Source organism: Aegilops tauschii, chromosome 4 (genome assembly GCF_002575655.3).
Source record: "Aegilops tauschii subsp. strangulata cultivar AL8/78 chromosome 4, Aet v6.0, whole genome shotgun sequence".
NCBI lineage: Eukaryota > Viridiplantae > Streptophyta > Magnoliopsida > Poales > Poaceae > Aegilops > Aegilops tauschii.
In genome coordinates this window covers 51,767,930-51,790,998 of record NC_053038.3, presented here as the reverse complement: position 1 = coordinate 51,790,998, position 23,069 = coordinate 51,767,930, and positions in this window count along the sequence as shown.

The following is a 23,069-nucleotide window of genomic DNA, read 5'->3' as shown; positions in this document are numbered from 1 at the left end:
ATGAAGTCAGAGCATGATTTATTTATTGATTGTCTTCCTCATGAGTGGCGGTCGGGGACGAGCGATGGTTTTTTCCTTCCAATCTATCCCCCTAGGAGCATGCGCGTAATACTTTGCTTTGATAACTTGTAGATTTTTGCAATAAGTATATGAGTTCTTTATGACTAATGTTGAGTCCATGGATTATACGCGCGCTTCCTCCTTCCACCATTGCTAGCCTCTCTAATACCGCGCACTTTTCGCCGGTATCATACACCCACCATATGCCTTCCTCAAAACAGCCACCATACCTACCTATCATGGCATTTCCATAGCCATTCCGAGATATATTGCCATGCAACTTACCACCGTTCCGTTTATTATGACACGCTCCATCATTGTCATATTGCTTTGCATGATCATGTAGTTGACATTGAATTTGTGGCAAAGCCACCATTCATAATTCTTTCATGCATGTCACTCTTGATTCAGTGCATATCCCGGTACACCGCCGGAGGCATTCACATAGAGTCATATTTTGTTCTAAGTATTGAGTTGTAAGAAAATAAAAGTGTGATGATCATCATTTTTAGAGCATTGTCCCAAGTGAGGAAAGGATGATGGAGACTATGATTCCCCCACAAGTCAGGATGAGACTCCGGACTAAAAACAATAAAAAAAAGAGGCCATAAAAAAGAGAAAAGGCCCAAATAAAAAAATGAGAGAAAAAGAGAGAAGGGACAATGTTACTATCCTTTTACCACACTTGTGTTTCAAAGTAGCACCATGATCTTCATGATAGAGAGTCTCCTATGATATCAATTTCATATACTAGTGGGAATTTTTCATTATAGAACTTGGCTTGTATATTCCAATGATGGGCTTCCTCAAAATGCCCTAGGTCTTCGTGAGCAAGCGAGTTGGATGCACACCCACTTAGTTTCTTTTGTTGAGCTTTCATATACTTATAGATCTAGTGCATCCGTTGCATGGCATTCCCTACTCACTCACATTGATATCTATTGACGGGCATCACCATAGCCCGTTGATACGCCTAGTTGATGTGAGACTATCTTCTCCTTTTTTGTCTTCTCCACAACCACCATTCTATTCCACATCTAGTGCTATGTCCATGGCTCACGCTCATGTACTGCGTGAAGATTGAAAAAGTTTGAAAATGTCATAAGTATGAAACAATTGCTGGGCTTGTCATCGGGGTTGTGCATGATTTAAATATTTTGTGTGGTGAAGATAGAGCATAGACAGACTATATGATTTTGTAGGGATAACTTTCTTTGGCCATGTTATTTTGAGAAGACATAATTGCTTAGTTACTATGCTTGAAGTATTATTATTTTTATGTCAATATGAACTTTTATATTGAATCTTTCGGATCTGAATATTCATATCACAATTAAGAAGAATTACATTGAAATTATGCCAAGTAGCACTCCGCATCAAAAATTCTATTTTTATCATTTACCTACTCGAGGACGAGCATGAATTAAGCTTGGGGATGCTTGATACGTCTCCAACGTATCTATAATTTTTGATTGCTCCATGCTATATTATCTTCTGTTTTGGACATTATTGGGCTTTATTATTCACTTTTATATTATTTTTGGGACTAACCTATTAATCGGAGGCCCAGCCCAGAATTGCTGTTTTTTTGCCTATTTCAGAGTTTCGCAGAAAAAGAATATCAAACGGAGTCCAAACGGAATGAAACCTTCGGGAACGTGATTTTTGGAACGAACATGATCCAGGAGACTTGGACCCTACGTAAGAGAAGCTTCCAGGAGGCCACGAGGTAGGAGGGCGCGCCTACCCCCCCGGGCGCGCCCTCCACCCTCATGGGCCCCCTGTTGCTCCACCGACGTACTTCTTCCTCCTATATATACCTACGTACCCCCAAACGATCAGATACGGAGCCAAAAACCTAATTCCACCACCGCAACCTTCTATACCCACGAGATCCCATCTTGGTGCCTGTTCCGGAGCTCCACCGGAGGGGGCATCGATCACGGAGGGCTTCTACATCAACACCATAGCCCCTTCGATGAAGTGTGAGTGGTTTACTTCAGACCTTCGGGTCCATAGTTATTAGCTAGATGGCTTCTTCTCTCTTTTTGGATCTCAATACAATGTTCTCCCCCTCTCTTGTGGAGATCTATTCGATGTAATCTTCTTTTGCGGTGTGTTTGTTGAGACCGATGAATTGTGGGTTTATGATCAAGTTTATCTATGAACAATATTTGAATCTTCTCTGAATTCTTTTATGTATGATTAGTTATCTTTGCAAGTCTCTTTGAATTATCAGTTTGGTTTGGCCTACTAGATTGATCTTTCTTGCAATGGGAGAAGTGCTTAGCTTTGGGTTCAATCTTGCGGTGTCCTTTCCCAGTGACAGTAGGGGCAGCAAGGCACGTATTGTATTGTTGCCATCGAGGATAACAAGATGGGGTTTTTATCATATTGCATGAATTTATCCCTCTACATCATGTCGTCTTGCTTAAGGCGTTAGTCTGTTCTTATGAACTTAATACTCTAGATGCATGCTGGATAGCGGTCGATGTGTGGAGTAATAGTCGTAGATGCAGGCAGGAGTCGGTCTACTTGTCTCGGACGTGATGCCTATATAGATGATCATACCTAGATATTCTCATAACTATGCTCAATTCTGTCAACTACTCAACAGTAATTTGTTCACCCACCATAAAATACTTATGCTCTTGAGAGAAGCCGCTAGTGAAACCTATGGCCCCCGGGTCTATCTTCATCATATTAATCTCCCAACACTTAGGTATTTCCGTTGCCTTTTACTTTGCTTTTATTTTACTTTGCATCTTTATCACAAAAATACCAAAAATATTATCTTATCATATCTATCAGATCTCACTCTCGTAAGTGACCGTGTAGGGATAGACAACCCCTTATCGCGTTGGTTGCGAGGATTTATTTGTTTTGTGTAGGTGCGAGGGACTCGCGCGTAGCCTCCTACTGGATTGATACCTTGGTTCTCAAAAACTGAGGGAAATACTTACACTACTTTGCTGCATCACCCTTTCCTCTTCAACGGAATACCAACGCAGTGCTCAAGAGGTAGCATATATCTACTGTATTCCAACTTTTCTATGGCAAAAACTCATCAAAGAAAACCATAGAATCATCAAAACAAGCACACAACGCAAGGAAAACAGAATTTGTCAAAAACAGAACAGTGTGTAGCAATCTGAATTGTTCGAATACTTCTGTAACTCCAAAAATACTAAAAAAATAGGACGGCCTGAGAAATTTGTATATCAATTTATTGTAAAAATAATAGGTATTTTATCGCGCTCTGGTTAAAAATAAGAATTGTTTTCTTGAGCGCAAAATTTTCTGTTTTTCAACAAGATCAAACAACTATCACCCAAGAAGATCCTAAAGGCTTTACTTGGAACAAACACTAACTAAAACACAAAAACACAATCATAACAGTAGCATAATTGTGCTAACACTCAAGAACAGAAAGAAAAAAGCAAATAAATTTTATTCATTGGGTTGCCTCCCAACAAGCGCTATTGTTTCACGCCCCTAGCTAGGCATAAAGCAAAGATCTAAGTTTTTTCATCCTTATCCGACTCTTCAATCAAACACTTAGAATTATTCAAAGATTTAGCATAAAGATTTTCATTGACAATACTCCTAGGAACAAATTTAAAGAATTCATTCTTGCCAAAGGGATCTCTTATAACTTCAACAAAATCCGGGTGAATACTAATCATCTTAAGATCCTCTTTACTGTTATTACTAGAAGTTGCACCCTTGCTCTTAGTAACTTGAGTGGTCTTGCAATCTTTACTGGGGTTTTTTCAATAGTTTTAGCGGAAGCAAGAGCCGTGCTCAAATTACTAAGGATTTCTTCCAGTTTATCAATCCGAGACAGACTTTCTTCAATTCTTTCGTGAATTAGGGTTCCCTTTTCTTTTAACAACTTAAAAACTTCTCCCGCTTTGGACCCAATTTTAGTAGCAAAATTATACATCTTTTTATCCAAATTTTCAATATGCTCTTCAGTAAGCATTTTCTTTTCAATAGCATCTAACCTTTCCATGACATGCTCAAGGGTCAAAGTTGTTTCATTAATCATAAGAGGTGGTGAGCCTACTAAATTTCCCATAGCATTAAAAGCATCAAGAGAGGGACACATCAAGAAATTTCCACTGGTAATCGTATGAAGGACGAATCTATACCAAGTGGTGATGCCCACATAAAAGCAACGAACAAGAACAACGGTAGATTGCTTACGGATAGATCTATTATGAGCGTTGCAAATTCTATACCAAGCATCTTTTAAATTTTCTTCTCCCCTTTGTTTAAAATTGAGAACCTCGTTCTCGGGAGTGCACGTAATAGAGGAAGAACTATCCATGACGATAATAACGGCAAACAAGATTGCACACAAAAACAGATCCGGCAAGAAAACGACGAACGAAAAAAGGGGCGAATAAAACGGAAAAAAATTGTGAAGAGGGGGAGAGGAAAACGAGAGGCAAGTGGCAAATAATATAAATTGCGAGGAGATGAGATTTGTGATTAGGAACCTGGTATATGTTGAAGATCCTCCCCGGCAACGGCGCCAGAAATGGTGTGTGGCCGGGAGACTATCTTGACATGATCCTCCCCGGCAACGGCGCCAGAAATTCCTTTTGATGCGGCTTGAAGCTACATCGGTATTTCCCCAAAGAGGAAGGGATGATGCCGCACAGTGGCGGTAGGTGTTTCCCTCAGTTATGAGACCAAGGTTATCGAACCAGTAGGAGAACCAAGCAACACAACGTAAACAACCCCTGCACACAAATAACAAATACTCGCAACCCGACGTGTAGAAGGGGTTGTCAATCCCTTTCGGGTAGCGGCGCCTCAAGATAGGCAAATGAACGTGAATAATTTGTAGTAGATTGATAAATCGAATGCAAAATAGAATAAGTAAGAATAAATTGCAGCAAGGTATTTTGTATTTTTGGTTTAATAGATCTGAAAATAAAAGCAAAGGAAAAGTAGATCGCAAAGGCAAATATATGAGAAAGAGACCCGGGGGCCTTAGGTTTCACTAGTGGCTTCTCTCGGGAAAAATAGCAAACGGTGGGTAAACAAATTACTGTTGGGCAATTGATAGAACTTCAAATAATCATGACGATATCCAGGCAATGATCATTATATAGGCATCACGTCCAAGATTAGTAGACCGACTCCTGCCTGCATCTACTACTATTACTCCACACATCAACCGCTATCTAGCATGCATCTAGTGTATTAAGTTCATGGAGAAACGGATTAATGCAATAAGAATGATGACATGATGTAGACAAAATCTATTTATGTAGAAATAGACCCCATCGTTTTATCCTTAGTAGCAACGATACATACGTGTCGATTCCCCTGTTGTCACTGGGATCAAGCACCGTAAGATCGAACCCACTACAAAGCACCTCTTCCCATTGCAAGATAAATAGATCAAGTTGGCCAAACAAAACCTAAATATCAGAGAATAAATATGAGGCTATAAGCAATCATGCATATAAGAGATCAAAGAAACTCAAATAACTTTCATGGATATAAAAAGATAGATCTGATCATAAACTCAAAGTTCATCCGATCCCAACAAACACACCGCAAAAAGAGTTACATCATATGGATCTCCAAGAGACCACTGTATTGAGAATCAAACGAGAGAGAGGAAGCCATCTAGCTACTAACTATGGACCTGAATGTCTACAAAGAACTACTCACGCATGATCGGAGAGGCACCAATGGAAGTGGTGAACCCCTCCGTGATGGTGTCTAGATTGGATCTGGTGGTTCTGGACTCTACGGGGGCTGCAATTGATTTTCATCGACTCCCCTAGGGTTTCTGGAATATTACGGTATTTATAGAGAAAAGAGGCGGTCCGAGGGGCACCCGAGGTGGGCACAACCCACCAGGGCACGCCGGGAGGCCCAGGGTGCGCCTTGGTGGGTTGTGCTCCCCTCGGAGCACCCCCCAGGTGTTGCCTTGGCCCATTGGGTGTCTTATGGTCCATAAAAAATCTCCGTGAAGTTTGATTGCATTTGGACTCTGTTTGGTATTGATTTCCTACGATGTGAAAAACATGCAGAAAATAGCAAGTGGCACTTGGCACTATGTCAATAGGTTAGTACCAAAAAGTGATATAAAATGATTGTAAAACATCCAAGATTGATAATATAACAGCATGGAACAATAAAAATTTATAGATACATTGGAGACGTATCACCTCGCTATCGTCTTCAGGGGGAGGCGGCTCCCCCCTTAGTCCTGCTCGAGGCCATCCAGGCGGAGGCCCTTGCAACCTTGCTCACCCCCTCTGCTCCACTGGTCCTCGAGACGGGTACCTCTACTGCCCAGCCTCGTCGGACCGGGGGCCTCCTCCCGCTGACAGCCGCTGAGCTCCGTGGCCGTACACGGTCTTGGACTGCCGCCCTCCGCGCCCAAAGCGTGTCTCCTGTCCTAGGGTCAAGCAGCCCCCAATGGCTCCATAATGCGTGCCCTTTTTTCGAACATCCGCGGCTTCGGCCATGATGGCCGACGCTGCCAACTCATCGAGTACATGCGAGACGAACACATCGACTTAATCGCCATCCAGGAAACAATGCGCACTGAACTCTCTCTGCCTAAGCTAGATCGGCTGAGTTCCCACCTCTTCGCTTGGCACTGGCTCCCATCTAGTGGGAGCGCCGGCCATTCGGGTGGCATCCTTTTAGTTGTCAAGGATGCCACTTTTGAGGTGGGCAGTATGGACCGGGGACAGTTCTTTGTTAGCATGGAGCTCTAGGAGCGGTAACTTCAAGTGGGAGGTTATCATCGTCTACGACCCTGCAAACCATAGCAGGTCTGCCACCTTCCTTGATGAGCTCCACCGGAAGGTGTCGGCTGCCACCCTCCCCGTGGTGGTCGGAGGTGATTTTAACCTCCTCCACTTCATGGAGGACAAGAGCAATTCGCATGTCAACTTTGCACGCATGCAAATGTTTAATGACTGCATTGCTGATCTTGGCCTCCGCGAGATAGATAGGATTGGAGCCAGGTTTACCTGGACCAATCGCCACGCTCCCCGGAGTGGGACCTCCGCTGCCCCTGGCTTCCCTCCGGGCCATCACCCGGATTGGCTCTGACCACGTCCCTCTCCTCTTGTCCTTCGCCGACGAGCGCCCCCTGATCCCCCCTTGCTTCCGGTTTGAGACATTTTGGTTGTCTCAAACCGGCTTCGTGGCGGCCGTCGGTGCATGCTGGGTGGAGGCCCGTTCCCACCCCCGCCCTCCCTCGGCCATCGACTCTTGGCAGTTCTGTGCAAAGTGTGCCCGTCAGTTCATGAAGGGCTGGGGCGCCAACCTTGGCCGTGATCTCAGGGAGCGTAAAAAGGCCCTGCTGACCGCCATCCAGGTGCTTGACCTCTGGGCTGACGCATCTGGCCTCTCCCCTCATGAATGGCTCTCCCGATACAATCTAGAAGATCAGCTCTCCATCATCTACACCGATGAGGAGGCCTATTGGCGTCTCCGTGGCTCCCAGAAATGGGTCCTGAAGGGCGACGCTAACACGTCCTACTTTCAGGCAATAGCTAATGGTCGTCGTAGACGCAACACCATCCCTCTTCTCTGGGCCGACGAGACGCTCTTGCAATCCCCTTCCGACATTCGGGCACACGTCGAAGGATTCTACAAGAACCTCTTCTCTCCCCCCTCGGAGTGGGCTGTCGCTGGCCCATGACTGCTGGACCAGCCCCCAGCTGGTTTCCACTGAGGAGAATGCAGTCCTCACGGCCCCATTCTCTGAGGGCGAGGTCTGGGCGGCCATACGTGGTATGAATCCCTCCTCGGCCCCGGGTCCCGACGCTCTCCCGGTCAAATTCTTTCAGACTTTCTGGAATGTGATCAAACCGGAGATCATGGCCATCTTCAACAAGTTCTATGTAGGCTCCATCGACCTCGGCTGGCTCAACTATGGGATCATCTCGCTCATCCCCAAAGTGCATGGGGCTTCCGACATCCGCCAGTTCCGCCCAATCACGCTGATCAATGTGATCTTCCAGATCCTGGCGAAAGGGTACGCCAATAGGGTGACCTTGCTTGCGGATCATATTACTCACCCCAACCAGTCCGCCTTCATCCAAGGGCGGTATATCCTAGATGGGGTGGTTGTCCTCCACGAAGTGCTCCATGAGGTCCGCTCTAAGCACCTCAAGGCAGTCGTCCTGAAGCTCGATTTCCATAAGGCTTACGATACAGTCAGTTGGTCCTTCCTTTGGGAAGTTTTGCTCCGAGAGGGCTTTGATGACCGTTGGATCACCCGAGTGATGCAGATGGTCTCTTGCGGTCGCACGGCCATGAACATCAATGGTGAAATTGGTCCCTACTTCCCCACCCTACGTGGTGTTAGACAGGGCGACCCCTTCTCCCCATTCTTGTTCAACATGGTGGTCGATGCTCTCGCCGTCATCCTTGACAAGGCCAAGGCGGCTAGCCATATTCATGGGATTACTCCCCACTTGGCCGGCGGTGCTGGGATCTCCCTCCTCCAATACACCGACGACACCATCATTATGGTGGAAGGCTCGGAGACCGACATCTCGAATCTGAAGTTCCTCCTCTTCTGCTTCCAACAAATGTCTGGCCTCAAGATCAACTTCGACAAGAGCGATGTGATGGTGATGGGCTACTCCCCGGATGAATGCCTGGGCATCGCCAACCAGCTTAACGGCCGCTTGGGCACCTTCCCCACGAACTACCTGGGGACTCCCATCAGTGACTCTAGGTCCACCGTGGCTGACTTGCGCTCGACCGTGGCAAAGTTGCAGACGCGTATTGAGCCCTGGCAGGGGAGGTGGCTATCTAAGGCGGCCCGAACGATTCTCATAAACTCATCCCTATCCAGTCTCCTCATGTTCCCCACGAGCTTCTATAGCCTGCACGAAACTCTGCATCATGAGATCGCCAAAATCCAGTCTCGTTTCTACTGGGCGGGCGACAACAATAAACAGAAATACCATATGGTCAGCTGGCCGAACATATGCAAGCCTTGGGAGCAAGGGGGCCTTGGGATCATGTGCTCTAAGCGCATGAACATCACCCTATTATCCCGCTGGCTTTGGCAGATTGCTCAAGGGCGAGGCAACCTCTGGTTAGACATTATCCAGAACAAATACCTTCGTGGGCAGCCTCTCGCCTTCTGCCAGAGAACTACGGCTCCCAGTTCTGGCAGTCAGTCATCCAGCTGCTCCGGTGCTTCGCATCAGGACATCCATCTCGGTTGGCTCTGGGGCTGCGACTCTGTTCTGGTTTGACCATTGGGTGATCGACTTCCCCTTTGCTGCGCGCTTCCCCGACCTCTTCTCCATCGCTGTTGATCCTTGGATCTCGGTTGAGAGGGCCCTTATTGACTTAGGGTGCCTCACCTTCCGGAGACCATTTGGGCCTCCGGACGCTGCCGCCTGACAGGAGCTGCTTGACTGCATTGCCCTCCATGAGCCTCTTGTTGACGCCGGCTTGGATCTCGTTCGGTGGCGCCTAGAGCGACCGGGGCAGTTCTCCACCAAATCCCTCTATAGGGCTATTGCCCCCTCCACCGCCCCGCCACCCCTCAGGGCGGTTTGGCCTGTCCGCCTTCCCCTGAAGATCCGGATCTTCATGTGGCAATGGATTCGTGGACGGATTCCGTCCGGCGTGGAGGTCCGTAAGCGCAATGGCCTGGGTAGTGGCCTTTGCCCACTTTATGGTGTCCCAAAAGACTCGAATCACATCTTCTTCTCTTGCGTGTCTGCCCAATTTCTCTAGGGCTGTTTTCGCGAGGTGGTTGGTGGCAATTGGTGCCACACCAATTTCCCCGACATGTTTGCTAAACTCTAGCCCCCCTCGCATTCTCGCCACATTAGGTGGCTGGAGATTGGGACCCTCGCTTGGACCCTCTGGACGATCCGCAATAGACTTGTGACTTAGCGCATTCCGCTTCGACGTGCTACTGACGCTCTCTTCAAACTGTTTGGTTACTTGTAGCTTTGGCGGCCACTTAGCTGCCCCCAGGATCGGGATGCCATCTTTGCCTTCATCACCGACCTCCGCTCGATGGCTGTCCATTTGACACCGCTGCTCCCTCCGCTACCTCCCGAGCTGGATTAGGGGCCGGGCTGCCTATCCGGCTCCCTTTTATTTTTTTATTCTGGGCTTGTTGAGCTGTGCCCTCAGCAGAAACTCTTGTACTCTGTGTTGTGAGCCTTGTGTGTGTGTGGTGTAAACTTCTCATGTACTGGTGCTCTGTGGCGGTTTGCTTTTATATATAAAGCGGGGCAAAAGCCTTTTTTGGTAAAGTCCAGTCGGAACCCATGTTTGGGCTTAACCCCTAGGCGGGCGGGATGGCCTGCTGATAAAGAACTCCATGCCTACACTATGCATGAAAAAGAAATACTCCCTATGTAGTAGTGATCCAAAAGTTCTTATATTAGTTTACAGAGGGAGTATTTCTTATCCACTCAAAAAAAATTAGCCTTGTAGCCCTCTAAGTCAATGTATAAGATAACCATATATCTAATTTATTTTCCAAGGGAGGGCATGATGGAAGATTGCAAATGAGAAGCCACAATCGGGAGCTCAACCTTTTTCTCATTCTCCACGGTCCTAGTGTAGTGGTCTTCCGCTAGAATGGTTAGTATTTTTTGTGCCAATCACGAAAACGTACCTTAAAAAGTTCATACTCCCAATAGTTCATGGCATAACGCTAACTATGCGAGGATTATAACTTATTTCTTTTACTTCAAGATATTCATGACAATACTTTTCATCGCAACAATGTGAAATAGTGTTTTAAGGCAAAGAGAGGGGACGAGGGTAAGTTGCATCTAAAGGAGGGTGCCCGCAAGCAGAACCACAAATGCAATCTTTCTTGGACCTAAAGCAAAGTTCTTGCTCCAGTACACAACATAAGCACAAATTATTTGGGCAGGGTGCAGTATTCTCTTGACATAGGCATATCACGATCTTGCTGCTATCCACCTGATCAGTTGCTTGAGCTGCATATGCAAATAAGTGTGTTCTCATTCAGTTAGATATTACGAAAAATTATACAGGATTTCAAAATAACTTAGTAAGGATTCTCAATGGGAATGCCCAAAATTATATAAATCTAACCAATATCTTTACGAGAAGTTCAACCAATTGTTGTTGGGTACTCACCCTGAGAAAATATTATGAGGCACGGAAGGATAACCATCACAAGCGTAATCACCTTGCTTCTCTCCATAGTAATATAAGCTTTCTCCTTTCTAATATGGATAGTCTTAGTTTGTAAGGATTTTTTGCATATGGCTGACAACCGTATACTTGATAACTGCTATATGTTTGTATATATAGCCAACCAATTTGATCTATGTTTACTATAATTAATTGTGTTGAGCCGACGGCCTATCATCTACTATTAATTGCCAAGAATAAAATCCTCCATATTTAAAGAGTAGTGAATAATAAAACCCTCCATAAAATATCTTCCTTTAGAGTTGAAAGGATCTGCTTGGCACTGGCTACACACCTTACCGCCGAACTCGATAGGTACATGGGATATCCTAGAGACTGGATCCCTGTCATATTTTTTGGGCACGTACATCAAGCCCCCAAATCCGATGATTTGGCTGTAGTAGTGCAGAAGCCCAGTGAGTCTGTAATCCAATTCTGTATCTGCTTTTTAATATTCCGTACTATGTAACATCCTAGATTTTGCCCTTTTCTTTTTCTGATGATTTTCTTGGATTTCCTGAATTGATTTGCTTTTCTGTGGCTAGGTGGTTCTGAAACTTGGAAAGATCATGTCTTCCTAGGTTTTATAATGGCTTGTCATCCTCATCATCATCCCAAGATCATGTCATTTTCATCCTTGACCTAATCCAATATTCTTTTTCTAGGGAATATTCCTTTTTCTATTAAAGGAATAACCCTTTAAACCCTAGGTTGTGAAGCAACCTATATTTCTATCACTCCCAAAATTCCCAAATAATTCTCATAAATTGTTTGGGTCATATCTTCCTCAAATATGTCAAAATCATTCCTTGGAATCATCAAAGATAATTAAAAAAATTCATTTTCTGATTCTGCCCTAAGTGGCTGTTTGAGAAGGAAGTGTCATTTATCTTTGCTTGATTGATTCCAAACTTTTCGGACATCTTTTCATGTCCATATAATTGCCCCATGCCAAAATTCATCTCAATTTTCCTAGTAAATATTCCTGAGCAATTTTTCAAAGTTCTTGTCTGAGGGAAGTCATTGTGAAGGAAGTACTAGCTACGCATATACAAATGAGTTGAAATTTGGAAGGTCCTTCCTTTGATCAAATTATGACTCTCCACCAAATTGGAGCTCATGTAACTCAAATATGTTAGCCCAGCTCCAAATCTTAGTTTCTGGTCAGATTTTCAGTTTGTGAAGCAACCATATTTTATGTTGCTTCATTTAAGCTAAAAATTTACCAGGACATTCTCCTATCCATATCAACTCCCTCCACCAAATTTTGGCCCATTTCATTAAACCATTTGGCATGTGCAATTTTCCAAGTTTTTGTCCAGAGAGATGCTACATGAAGCAAGTGCTAGTTTGGTTCATTGAAATGGCATGAAACTTTGTGGGCATCTTCATATCTTCAAATCATTAAGTCGTTCCTATTTTCAGCTCAATCCAATTATTCATGTGAGTACAACTTGATCATCACTAATTCCGGCCATTATAGTGGTTTCTACATCAAGTACCCTCTAAACCTCTCCTCTTAAGCTGATTTTTGGTGATCAGCATCATCTTAGTGATTGATCATGATGTGCCAAATCTCGGAGTCTAAGCCCACTCATGTGAACCACATCATGCATCAAACATCTTGCTGCTGCTCTCATTTGGCTCCTCCTGCAAATCTCTTCTTTGCCCCTAGGATCTTTTCTTCCTTCGTGCACCTAAGGGCACTTCTATCCACCAGACATGGTAGGCTCGGCCAGAACGCACCTCTTGCACCCGTGCCCGTGGTGATTACGATTGCGTCATGGCTAATTGCGTGCTCTGGCTCGTTCTGGCCACTGTTCCCGCCGTCTCCCTCGTCGTCTCGACCTCAAACCATGTCCTAGAGCTTCCCCGTGATCGACTGCATCACCCCGTGCTCGGGCCCCCTCCTGGTTCGCCGTAAATACATCATCGTCGCAATGCCCGTGACGTGTACTGCCCCTGCACCTCCATTGTTGGCTAGTTGTCCATGGCTATATATAGCATGCCCGAGTCCTCCCGCAGCTCCCAAGCCTCTCCTTGTTCCTCCTCGACCACTGGAGTGCCTCCCCCTCGCCGTTTTTCTTCTTGGCCGCCTCGGCCTCGGCTTGACCCTGGCCACCACAGGCCTCCTCTCCCCTCCCTGACCTCTCCACCATCTTCGCCACCTCCTGGAGGTCCGCCCCACCACCTCAGCCCGTCGCTGGAGCGCCCCAGGCAGCGCATCCCCAAGGCCAGCGCCACCGCCCGAAGCTCTGTGTTGCCTCCCGTCTCCGCGGTCTGCCCTCCACCCCACTCCTCCCTGATGCTCCTTTTCCATCTGAATGGGTGCGCCGCGGCCCCTCGGTCCCGCCGGTGCCCTCGGACGGGCCGGGGATCGCCGGAGCCGGCTGGCCCCTTCGCTGCAGGGCGCCCCTGCCTGTTCCCTCGTGGGGGAACGAGAGGAAGAAGACGATCTTGGCTCGGCCCCTCCCCTGTCCCCTAGGCCCCACGCATCAACGGCTCTAGGCCCGGGCCAAGCAGTGTAACTGGACACGTTTTCTTGAAATGTGTTTTCGTTAAGAGAAAGCGTATTTCTTTTGTCTTGTGCCCAAAGTACGTTTTCCCTTCTGGAAAGCGTATTACCATTCCACTTCGGCTTAAAATGCCTGCTTATTTGCTACTACTGTCATTGTTTCGGTTTTGCTCATGGATTCATGTCCACCTTCATGCTATGTTCCGATGCATCTTGTTATTTTGTACTACTTGCTAGTATCATGTTCACATGTCATGCTTGGTAGTAGTAGTACATGCTGGTAGTAGTGATGTTCGTTCTGGTGCATGCTTATGGTCTGTTATCCAGTACCGTTGTTATGCATGATACGTTGCATCTAGTTGGGTACACGCTTACTTGGTAGTATTATTGACATGTTCTTGCTTGGTATTTATTATTGATGCTAGTGGTCATGTTTGCTATGAATAGTTTTATACTTGTGATATTCAGGCTCGTCAGTATGCCATGCTCATTCGGAGATATGATTTATTGTTGTTGTTATGCTTGATGGTAGTGTTGCACCCCCATGCTTATGTTGATACCATGCATTATAGTTGCATCATGTTATTTTATTATGGCTCAGCTCATTGCATTCAAGTTTAACCGGATAATAATGAACTTGAACAACTAATGGCTGAGTCATGGTGCCACCAAGTTGAGCTGACCAGTGCAACCACATTTGCCTTTTATGGGAAGGTCTTAACTGGGTCTGTTGTCATGCCTCTCGCCGGTGCCTCCACCGAGGGAAGGTTATGGGCGCGCGCTACCCTGATCAGGTAGGAGGACATAAGCCTTGTGTGCCCGTTGTTGTGATTGGTATACCTTGTCCCCGTTTGGGACCGTTGATTGTTTTTCCACGACGGTGGCCGTTGGATGTCTTTGGTAGACATTGGGGCCACCCATGACTTAGCCCAGAGGGGAGTTGGTCGGAGTGGCCGGGAGAGTGTCATGGGAAATGGATCAGTTTTGTTGGAATGCCGTTGGTCCACAAGAATGGGAGTGCGAGGCCATGGGTTCCGTGGTGTGGGTACAGTGTACTAACCTCTGTAGAGTGTGTGTTAAATCTATCGATAGCCGAACCCGCGGATAAGGGCCCAGTTCATAGTCGGTCACACTATGTGTCAAAAGTAATAATAATAATAATAATAATAATAATAATAATAATGTGCTTAATAACAACCCTGGTTCGAGGATGAGAAATAGATTGGTTGTGGTCGTGAGATGATCACGGAGGTATCGTGGATACAGAAGTTGGTTGATATTTATGTGATCGTGAGAGGATCACCGTGGTATCGAGGATACCGAGTTGTTGGATATTTGTGGTGTTATGCGAAAGTCAAGGGTAAAGATCAAGCTCCTTGTGGTCATGTAATGATTACTACGGTATTGTAATACCAAGCTTGATTGGATCCTGAGATGATCGTGATGTCCGTGATGGTAAGCTTATGCATGTGATGGTTACGAGGTAACCCGAGCAGAGTAAGTTGGTGCATGATAGTGTCATCATGTTGCATGTAGTATCATCATGTTCATATGCTCATGCTATGCTTGTTCTAGCCGTATCATGTTCACCTGTTGTATGCCATGTATCATTTTCATGATTGCTTTAACCTGCTAATGCCATGTTGTTGTCTGTCTTGATTGCTTTGGTTATTGTGAGCTTGCAAGTACATTAAATGTACTGACCTGGCGTGTCATGCCAGTTTGCAGGTCGTGCCTGGATTGCTTGCTTGTTTGGTGTGGTTCCTGTGTTTGCGAGCTAGGATAAACGTTCCACCCAGAGTCCCTGCGGATTGGAGTCCATCATCGTCGTTTGTTGTTCCGCTGCCAGTAGAGGTTCCGCTGCCTCGAGTTGTTATGCTGCTTGCATAGAGCAACTGTGGTTGGCGTAGCATCGCCGTGCCGATGTTATTCATTGTAATATCGGAGACCTTGTATTCATATTCGTGTTGTAATAGAGAGCTGCTTTGTTCTATGCTAAGTAGTGATGTATTACAGAAGACTTCACCTCGATCTCTGGGCTGGAATACGAGGCGTTCTGGTTTCTCTAAGCCGGGTGCCACAGGGCTTGGTATCAGAGCAGGTCTAGCTATAGAGCGTCCTTGTCCGCTGGAACGTTCGAAAATGGTAGTATAGGGTCTGGTTGTTTCCCTTGCTTGCTGTATTTGGTTGTTGCATTTGTTTGCTGCATATAGTCTTATTCGGTTACCCCTAACCCTGGCTTCGTGCGTAGATGGCGGATAGCTTCCATGAGTTCAGTGCACTCCCCAGAGCTCCCGGTGCTATTCCTATTGCGTTCAGTCCCCCTCCTGCACCTCTCAGCTTTGCCACCCTCCTTGGCGACATGTGGCGTAGCATTTATCCCTGCGGAGATCCGCCCCATTATCAAGTATTCTAGTTTTCTACTGGAGGAAGAATCCTGGAATATGTTGCTCATGTCCATCTGTCAGCACCGATTCCTGTTGGTAACCGCACCTATAGTTTCCACGGTGGTTATGGCGCTACTCCCGAGCGTGCCGTTCAGCTTGCCGCAATGGCAGGAATCACCGGCCTTCGCCATCAAGAGAGCATGGTGCAAGAGAACCGTGCCTATCAATACTATCTCACCATCACCGAGAATCCTAAGCGGATCCTGTTCCCATCTATCAACCCTCAAGATGACCCGGCTAACCTCGCCATGTCCCGTTACATGACGGCCGAGTGTCTTCTTATTTCCGAATTAGTCCGACACGCCATTTGAGCAAGGAGATTGCTTGGTGCTTTCCTACCTCAGTCTCCGCCAGCTTCTCCAACCCCTCCGCCACGTCCATCCGGAGTTTCGGAGTCTTATTTGATAAGGTACTACAAAAGCTTCTGGCATAAGGTACCGAATCTTCCCTAGAAAGTCTTTAAGGGGGGGAGCCTATGAGGTAAGATACCCAGCCTTCCTCAGCAAGATATCTACCGAAAGCTTCAAGCACAAGCCATCCAGTCTTCCTCAGCACGATACCTCGGTGGCTTCCGATGCAAGCTGCCCTATCTTATTCAGTATGACACTAGTACAAGATAGTAAACAATGAGTCGTCAGCGTATGACAGTGTTTCTCAAGAGTCAGATATGCGACAGTTGGGACAGAAACAAGAATCGGTCAGAACAAAGGTATGCCTCGAGAATCAAATATTTGTTCATACAATGAGTATGATGTCAAGTTCATGCGAGTCCTTCGCACAAGGAAAAATTCACGGTACACATCCGACAACCTCACTGGATATGCAAGTGAAGGAAAACCAGTGGGTGATGCAAGAATCGACAAGTCTTGAAGAAAGACAACATTGAGGCAACAATCTTGGCAGTAATTATCAAGATCAGCCCCGCACACCAACAAGGTGATGTTATTAATTTTGTCAGTGTCAGGCATAGTCGACAACAGTAATGAGATCCGTACAATCACACGTGAACCGGATAAATATCCCGAGACTCGAGACCAAAGTATGAATTGCAAGATATTTCACATGACAGTACTCAGGGCCGTGAAAATAATCAAGGATATATAAGGCCCCACTCTTTTAGTTAAAGATCCGGATGAAGAAAATAATAATGAAGGAGCAAGACCACCAATACCGGTATGCCAATGATTGTGCGAACAATGTGGTATAAATGCACAAGACAGTCTTATTTCATATCAAACCCCGTGAAGATACCCCTAAGAGGTCTACTCCATTGTAGTAAGGACCTCATAGCAAGGCAACTAGCTCAGTCCCCGGTATGCTCAGAACTGTCAGCATTGAATACCCGAGTCTGCCAAGCCCAACCCAAGGATAACTCAATATATTGATCTGAGTAACTGTGCTAAAGAATCGCACAACCTACTATCCACATGAGAATACCGGCAAAATGAAGAATCAGTGTCAGAGCACATACTTTGAGGATTGTTATTTCTCACATATGGGAATAGATTAAAGAATAGCCTACCGTGAGCGGGATTCTTTGCCAAGATCACCGCCAGTCCAGTCTGCAAATGTTATCATCAGGAGATGGTGCATTTTTCCAACAGTCACGTCAAGAGATAGTCAAACCTTTGGTACAGATTGGATACTCAAGACTGTGAAGCCAGCCAAGATAAGTCAGAAACTCCTGCAAGATGTCAGAATCCGTCAGAAGAACAGGTATGATTCACATCACTGTTTTGAAACCAGAAGGCATGCATATATTCGAGGAACCCGATGCCTGGATAGAAGAGATTCCTTGTTCCACGGGAAGGTGTGATTCCCTACCCAGTGGAATATTCTCGATACTCGATACGAGAATAACATCTCCAGCAAGGATCAGTATCGAGAAAGACACGTATGTCAGTAATGATAATCTTTCGGACCCCAGCTAAGCTAGCAGACATGAAAGAAAAATTTGAGTCAGTATGAACAGGAACATATGAGGTAAGTCCCGTCAGAATGTCAGATACGGTGAAGCAAACCACCCCAGACCAAGGCAGTCAGTCAGATGCAGTTCAGTGGGAACATTATATGAGAATGAATAAAAGAAACCCGAGTTGGAAACGGTTTCTTCAAGTCAGAAGATTTACATGTTCCCTAAGAAACCAAATCTCGAGGACGAGATTTCTTTAAGGGGGGAAGGTTTGTAACATTCTGGATTTTGCCCTTGTCATTTTCTGATGATTTTCTTGGATTTCCTGATTTGATTTGCTTTTCTGTGGCTATGTGGTTCTGAAACTTGGGAAGATCATGTCTTCCTAGATTTTATAGTGTCTCAAGATCATGTCATTTTCATCCTTGACCTAATCCACTATTCTTTTTCTAGGGAATATTCCTTTTTCTATTAAAGGAATAACCCTTTCAACCCTAGGTTGTGAAGCAACCTATATTTCCGTCACTCCCAAAATTCCCAAATAATTCTCATAAATTGTTTGGGTCATATATTCGTCAAATATGTCAAAATCCTTCCTGGGCATCATCAAAGATAATTAAAAAAAAATCCTTTTCTGATTCTGCTCTAAGTGGTTGTTTCAGAAGGAAGTGTCATTTATCTTTGCTTGATTGATAACAAATTTTTTGGACATCTTTTCCTGTCTATATAATTGCCCCATGCCAAAATTCAACTCAATTTGCCTAGTAAATATTCCTGAGCAATTTTTCAAAGTTCCTGTCTAAGGAAAGTCATTGTGAAGGAAGTACTAGCTAGGCATATCCAAATGAGTTGAAATTTTTCAAGGTCCATCCGTTGATCAAATCATGACTCCCCACCAAATTTTAGCTCATGTAACTCATATATGTGATCCCAGCTCCAAATCTTAGTTTCTGGTCAAATTTTCAGTTTGTGAAGCAACCATATTTTATATTGCTTCATTTAAGCTGAAAATTTACCAGGACATTCTCCTATCCATATAAACTCCCTCCACCAAGTTTTGGCCCATTTCATCAGAACATTTGCCCTGTGCAATTTTTCCAAGTTTCTGTCCAAAGAGATGCTATATGAAGCAAGTGCTAGTTTGGTTCATCCAAATGGCATGAAACTTTGTGGGCATCTTCATATCTTAAAATCATTGGGACATTCCCATTTTTAGCTCAATCCAATCATTCATGTGAGTGCAACTTCATCATCTTTAATTCCGGCCATTACAGTGGTTTCTACAGCAAGTACCCTCTAAACCTCTCCTCTTAAGCTGATTTTTGGTTATGAGGATCATCTTAGTGATTGATCATGATGTGCCAACGCTCGGAGTCTAACTCGACTCATGTGAGCCACAGCACGCATCAAACACCTTGCTGCTGCTCTCATTTGTCTCCTCCTGTGAATCTCTTCTTTGCCCCTAGAATCTTTTCTTCCTTCCTTCTATCAAACACCTTGCTGCTGCTTCCCCGTGATCGACGTCATCACCCCGTGCTCAAGCCCCCTCCTGGTTCGCCATAAATGTGTCGCCGTCGCCATGCCCGTGACGCGTACTGCCCCTGCACCTCCATTGTTGGCTAGTTGAGCTCGTCCGTGAGCTCTCGAACCCTCTTCCGTGGCTATATATATAGCATGCCCGAGTCCTCCCGTAGCTCCCAAGCCTCTCCTCGTTCCTCCTCGACCACCAGAGTGCCTCCCCCTAGCCGTTTTTCTTCTTGGCCGCCTCGGCCTCGGCTTGACCCCGGCCACCACACGCCTCCTCTCCCCCCTGACCTCTCCACCATCTTCCCCTCCTCCTGGAGGTCCGCCCCACCACCTCAGCCCGTCGCCAGAGCGCCCCTGGCCGCGCATCCCTAAGGCCAGCGCCGCCGCCCGAAGCTCTCTGTTGCCTCCCGTCTTCGCGGTCTCCCCTCCACCCCACTCCTTCCGGCACTCCTTTTCCCTCTGAACGGACGCGCCACAGCCCTGCGGTCCCGGCAGTGCCCTCAGCCGGGCCGGGGATCGCCGGAGCCGGCCGGCCCCTTCGCTGCAGCGCGCCCCTGCCCTGCCTGGCTTCTCCTCTGTTCCCTCGTGGGGGAACGAGAGGAAGAAGACGAGCTTGTATCGGCCCCTCCCCTGTCCCCTGGGCCCCACGTGTCATTGGCTCTAGGCCCGGGCCCAACAGAGTAACTGGACACGTTTTCTTGAAATGCGTTTACGTTAAAAGAAAGCATATTACTTTCCTCTTGTGCGAAATCCACTTCGACAGAAAGTACGCTTTCTTCTTCAGAAGACGTGTTCTACCTAAAGGCGCTTTCTGTTTTCTTTTCCAGGGACTTGTTTGTAGGAGAAATATTCATAGATTAGTCCCTGATCTTCATCACCTCATAACTCCGCAACCGTAACTCCGATCGAGGTGAAACCAACGCTCACTTCTTCATCTCGTCAAGATCTTGCTGTTGGTTACATTTTCACTAGGTGGTACCACAGTGAAAATGACCATTTTGCCCTTGCTTCCAATCAGCCCCCTCCGAGAGAGAACCGTCCAGCGTTTCGTTCCGCGGCTTCACCACACTTCTTCCCGGAGTCTCCGTCACCCCCAGGCAAGCCACAACGGCCACTTGCATGATAGCCATGCAGTAATTATGGTTTATAATTGAATATTTAATAAAAGTTTGCCTGTTATATGCCTGCTTGTTTGCTACTACTGTCGTTGTTTCGGTTTTGCTCGTGGATTGATATCCACCTTCATGCTATGTTCCGATGCATCTTGTTATTTTGTACTACTTGCTAGTATTATGTTCACATGTCATGCTTGGTAGTAGTAGTACATGCTGGTAGTAGTGATGTTCGTTCTGGTGCATGCTTATGGTCTGTTATCTAGTACCGTTGTTATGCATGATCCGTTGCATCTAGTTGGGTACACGCTTACTTGGTAGTATTATTGACATGTTCTTGCTTGGTATTTATTATTGATGCTAGTGGTCATGTTTGCTATGAATAGTTTTATACTTGTGATATTCAGGCTCGTCAGTATGCCATGCTCATTCGGAGATATGATTTATTGTTGTTGTTATGCTCGATGGTTATGTTGCACCCCCATGCTTATGTTGATATCATGCATTATAGTTGCATCATGTTATTTTATTATGGCTCAGCTCATTGCACTCAAGTTTGACTGGATGATAATGAACTTGAACAACTGTTGGCTGAGTCATGGTGTCACCAAGTCGAGCTGACCAGTGCAACCACATTTGCCTTTTATGGGAAGGTCTTAACTGGGTCTATTGTCATGCCTCTAACTGGTGCCTCCAATGAGGGAAGGTTATGGGTGCGCTCTACCCTGATCAGGTAGGCGGACATAAGCCTTGTGTGCCCGTTGTTGTGATTGGTATACCTTGTCCCCGTTTGGGACCGTTGATTGTTTTGCCACGACGGTGGCCGTTGGATGTCTTTGGTAGACATCGGGGCCACCCATGACTTAGCCTAGAGGGGAGTTGGTCGGAGTGGCTGGGAGAGTGTCATGGGCAATGGATCGGTTTTGTCGGAACACCATTGGTCCACCCGAATGGGAGTGCGAGGCCATGGGTTCCGTGGTGTGGGTACAGTGTACTAACCTCTGCAGGGTGTGTGTTAAATCTATCGATAGCCGCGCCCGCGGATAAGGGCCCAATTCTTAGTCGGTCACACTATGGGTCAATAGTAATAATAATAATGTGCTTAATAACAACCCTGGTCAAGGATGAGAAAGAAATTGGTTGTGCTCGTGAGATGATCACGGAGGTATCGCGGATGCCGAGGTTGGTTGATATTTATGTGATCGTGAGAGGATCACTGTGGTATCGAGGATACCGAGTTGTTGGATATTTGTGGTGTTATGCGAGAGTCAAGGGTAAAGATCAAGCTCCTTGTGGTCATGTAATGATTACTACGGTATTGTAGTACCAAGCTTGATTGGATCCTGAGATGATCGTATGATGTCCGTGATGGTAAGCGTATGCATGTGATGGTTACGAGGTAACCCGAGCAGAGTAAATTGGTGCATAATAGTGTCATCATGTTGCATGTAGTATCATCATGTTCATATGCTCATGCTATGCTTGTTCTAGCCGTATCATGTTCACCTGTTGTATGCCATGTATCATGTTCGTGATTGCTTTAATCTGCTAATGCCATGCTATTGTCTGTCTTGATTGCTTTTGGTTATTGTGAGCTTGCAAGTACATTCAATGTACTGACCTAGCGTGTCATGCCAGTTTGCAGGTCGTGCCTGGATTGCTTGCTTGTTTGGTGTGGTTCCTGTGTTCATGAGCTAGGATAAACGTTCCAGCCAGAGTCCCTGCGGATTGGAGTCCATCATCGTCGTTCGTTGTTCCGCTGCCAGTAGAGGTTCAGCTGCCTCAAGTTGTTATGCTGCTTGCATAGAGCAACTGTGGTTGGCGTAGCGTCGTCGTGCCGATATTATTCATTATAATATCGGAGACCTTGTATTCATATTCGTGTTGTAATAGAAAGCTGGTTTGTTCTATTCTAAGTATTGCCATAGTTCAGAAGACTTCACCTCGATCTCTGGGCTAGAATATGGGGCGTTTCGATTTCTCTGAGCTGGGGTGCCACATATTAAAAAGGGCAGCTCGATTTAGGCTGCTCGGTGTTTATGTGCGTCCACTCCTGAACTACTTTATGTGTGTCCGTTTAGGCTACTGGGTGTTTGCTCAACGAATTTCTAGTGTCGAACTTGAGAGGAAATATTGAACTCTACTTCTGACTCTAATGCCGTCTAATACTCCTACATGAGTGCTGATTGACCAGACTGCATCAAGGCACGTCATAAGATGTACATTGCTGTGTTCCATATCCCATCCTATGCGCTGCTTAAAATTTTAGTCTGAATCTGATAGGACAGATTATA